Below are 4,381 nucleotides of genomic sequence, written 5' to 3' on the forward strand. Positions count from 1 at the left end.
AAGATTTGAAATGAATGCTTCAAGACAAAGCAATGTTGAGGAGCAATTTTTTGTGTAAATCTATAGCGCTGCATTCACTGATCAGCTCATTTTCTTCAGGCTGTTGTCAACAGTGCAGATACGTTTCCCATGATTAATAACATCACACTGTATTGGGTTCTTTTATTGTAGAACTGGTTTCAGTTATAAACCATCATCTGGTACCTATATCATGTAATTGGAGCATTGGTCACAAATTTGATTACAATTAAAAGAAAATTCTAATGAGTAACTTTCCACTTTTATTAAATTTTGACTTGTTCACCTCTATGGTGAAGTAGTTTTGTTCTGTATTTTGGATGATATTCTCGTTAGTACCAATCTCTCCATTTCACTGTTCGTTCTTTGTATTCTGTGAGCTTTGCCCACACTACTAGGAAGCTGACCTGCTTGCACCTAACCTTCACGTTTAGGGCACTTCCTGTAAGTTTCTGACAGCCTGTTATGTTATATTTCTAATTTGAGCAAGGTTGACGTATTTTTGTCAATAAGTGAATTAATACATGCATTCCAATATTTCCAATTCCGTATTATGCTAGGTGTTTTTGTTCGAGTTTCTTAAGTACTGTAGTGTATTATTCTTTTTATTTACATTTTATTTTTGTTATTATAGTTACATTTGCGACTCAGTCTTTGTATGGCAGATGGCGGCTTGAAATTGAAACTGGTAGTACAATAAAAGAACCCAGTATAGCTTTATATTATGAATTTTGTGTAACAGAATAAGCCAGCAATAGTCATACTCAGACTCTGTTGAACATTTAGTCCTTACGTTATGTGCCTCTGTGTGGAAGCCAAGGGAACTGTAACTGTTTAGTTGACAATATTAAGCAATGCTTTCTGATTTTGGTGACTCTCTACGAAAGTTAATGTCGTGTGTTGCAAGTAGCGCGCTGTAGTTCCGCCAAGTTGCACCACAGTTGCAGTCTCAGTTATCTAATCAGGCAAGACTTCTTTAGATCATGCTGTTTTTGTGATGCACTTGAATAGATCATCTAACCGCGAAATATGTGCTGACTTGGATGGAAATTGCGCCAACGGCCTTGCCGCAATCGTCGCACCAGTTCCTGTCAGATAACTGAAGTTAAGCATTGTCAGACTTGCTAGCACTTGAGTGGGTTACCGCCTGGGTCTGCCGAGTGGTGCTGGTAAGCTAGGTGCACTCAGCCCTTTTGTGTCGAACTGAGGAGCTACTTGACTGAGGAGTAGCGCTAATGACAACGGCCGGGAGAGCGGTGTGCTGACCACGTGTCACTATGTATCTGCACCAGTGAGACCTAAAGGCTGAGGATGAGGTGGCGGCTGGTCAGTGACGTTGGGCCTTCAAGGCCTGGTCAGATAGTGTTGTTTCTTTTTTTCTTTTGTGATGGAAATTATTAAACCATGAAACCTCTATCCGATATTTATCGTACTTTGTGATGTTCATAACACAAAGGATATTAAAAGTTTAAACACTCATTCCATTCGAAAATGATGTTTATTGTCAACATCAGTTTCACGTGTGATCCTCCTGGGAACGAATGCAATTCCACATAGTGACATGGAAATAAGGAGCTTCCGAATGTCATACTGAAGGAATCTCTTTTCGTGACTGGAAGACCTAATTTGTTAGTTCATAATGATATCTGACTGCAGACTGGAATGGAAGTATCCTTCTTTGCATCGCTTCCTCGATGCCTCTAAGGACGATAAATAAAGGGAACAGCCAGGCCAGTCTACTATCCCAACCGTTCTCCAGGCATTTACAGTGTGGAGGAGGAGGAGGAGGAGATCAGCGTTTAACGTCCCGTCGACGACGAGGTCATTAGAGACGGAACCGAAGGACGGATGAGGGAAGGGTGTGGAAGGGCCTATCACCAGGTACTTTACAGACACGTTGGTGCATATCTGATCGATACCTACAGATACCTGAACACTACAAATGGCAGTGGTGACTCATTTGGTTCTGGTTTTACTATTGAGGCAACGGCCTTGCCGCAGTGGATACACCGGTTCCCGTCAGATCACCGAAGTTAAGCACTGTCGGGCGTGGCCGGCACTTGGATGGGTAACCATCCAGGTGGCCATGCGCTGTTGTCATTTTTCGGGGTGCGCTCAGCCTCGTGATGCAAATTGAGGAGCTACTTGACCGAATAGTAGCGGCTCCGGTCAAAGAAAACCATCGTAACGGCCGGGAGAGCGGTGTGCTGACCACACGCCCTTCCTATCCGCATCATCATCTGAGGATGACACGGCGGTCGGATGGTCCCGATGGGAAACTTGGGGCCTGAAGACGGAGTGCTTTACACCATGCAGGTTTCGATTATCTGTCACACGATGTCTCTGGTAAATGACACAAGCAGCCAGAGATCTCGACCTATCTTCCGGAAACTTGTTCCCGACGGTTTTCAGCAGTTGTCACTTTCGAGAGCCAAACGATAGTCGATCGGTCCTACGATCTTCTCGTCATACAGTCCTCCTAGAAGGAACTGTGCCTTCTCGTCTATCCACACGTCCTCATTCTCGTAACCATTCTTTTTGCAGTCATTCTAAACCGCCTACGTGATTTTCGTGATGATGCTCCTACGTTTATCATGTCAATGATTCGATTTCTCGTGAAGTCCGATGTTGTTGTTTTAGTGGTCTTCAGTCCTGAGACTGGTTTGACGCAGCTCTCCATTCTACTCTATCCTGTGCAAGCTTCTTCATCTCCCAGTACTTACTGCAACCTACATCCTTCTGAATCCGCTTAGTGTATTCATCTCTTGGCCTCCCTCTACGATTTTTACCCTCCACGCCGCCCTCCAATGATAAATTTGTGATCCATTGATGCCTCAGAACATGCCCAACCCACCGGTCCCTACTCCTTGTCAAGTTGTGGCACAAACTCCTCTTCTCCCCTATTCTATTCAATACCTCCTCATTAGTTACGTGATCTATTCATCTAATCTTCAGCATTCTTCTGTAGCACCACATTTCGAAAGCTTCTATTCTCTTCTTCTCCAAACTATTTACCGTCCATGTTTCACTTCCATACATGGTTACACTCCATACACACAGCTTCAGAAACGACTTCCTGACAAATCTATACTCGGTGCTAATAAATTCCTCTTCTTCAGAAACGCTTTCCTTGCCATTGCCAGTCTACATTTCATATCCTCTCTACTTCGACCATCATCAGTTATTTTGCTCCCCAAATAGCAAAACTCCTTTACTACTTTAAGTGACACATTTCCTAATCTAATTCCGTCACCATCACCTGACTTAATTCGACTACATTCCATCCGTCCGATAGACGGCGAAAAGCTGCATGCACACGTTTTCCGGGCATGCTGGGTTGCGATCTACGCCTGAAGAGTTCCAGTTACGTTAGTGGAACGTAGTAAGTATTCTTCAGCTATGGTACTGACTTTGTTCTGTTCATAAAATTCTAAAAATAAGTTCGTATGAGGTTGAAATTTTAATAAACACGTTTCATTGGCCTTGAAATAACTGAGTTTCAGTTTGATAGCAAGGTACAGGTGTAACACTTATCATTTCGGTCACTGCACCAACGCACTGTATGTTTTGTCCGTGGTTGCGATTCCCGAGTAGCTACATTTGGCCGTGGTGAGCAAGTTTCAGGCTGCGGCAATGCAGCCTCAGAGTGATGGCTGCCACTCCTCTCGTTACATGCCGAACTCTGATGAGACATTACCTTTCCATATGTCAGATGATCCTCAGGCGAGCTTTCATAGTGTCGGATGATACTATGAACAGCACAAAATACTAATCAGCTCATGCATAAGGATACAAAAAGGAGGAAGAAATAGACATAAACAGGGACAGCCAGAGATAGGAGTGACGTGAAGGAAAACTGGGCAACTGTGACAATCTTGTACAGACAGCATGGGAGTGTCGCATTGCATTCGAAGAATTCTGAGATGCTAAATTTAGTGAGAAAGAAGAGACACATTCAATGTATTCATATAAAAACCCACAGCGCCGAGATTAAAGAATCTTTGCATCTCACAGGTGGGTACGGATAGTCTTCCTTCACAACAATTTGTAATTTTCATAAACACAACAAATAGCTGGAGTGTCAGGAGATAAATCGTGAATCATAAACCTAGGCATACGTGATGTCTACGATTTCAGTATCGCAACTAAATGGAAAATAGCTTATTCACGACTGACAGCTGAGAGTGTAACAAATATGATGTCCGAGACTGGCTATGATAAAGAATTTCGATACAAATGCTCCAGAAGCTGTGATTCAAAATAAGACTTCACATATCTGATGTAGTACATTTTACTGGAATACTTAATTCTCTTCATCCAAGTATTAACTGTACGATGGAAGTAGAAAGTGACAGTAAGCTCC

General features: G+C 42.9%; 1 pseudogene; it reads left to right on the forward strand.

The window, feature by feature from the left end:
* Nucleotides 1–2,000: 2,000 nt before the first annotated feature.
* On the forward strand, nt 2,001–2,118 carry LOC126089500 (5S ribosomal RNA; annotated as a pseudogene).
* The last annotated feature ends 2,263 nt before the right edge of the window (nt 2,119–4,381 follow it).

The sequence above is a fragment of the Schistocerca cancellata genome, chromosome 6, assembly GCF_023864275.1.
Source record: "Schistocerca cancellata isolate TAMUIC-IGC-003103 chromosome 6, iqSchCanc2.1, whole genome shotgun sequence".
Lineage (NCBI taxonomy): Eukaryota > Metazoa > Arthropoda > Insecta > Orthoptera > Acrididae > Schistocerca > Schistocerca cancellata.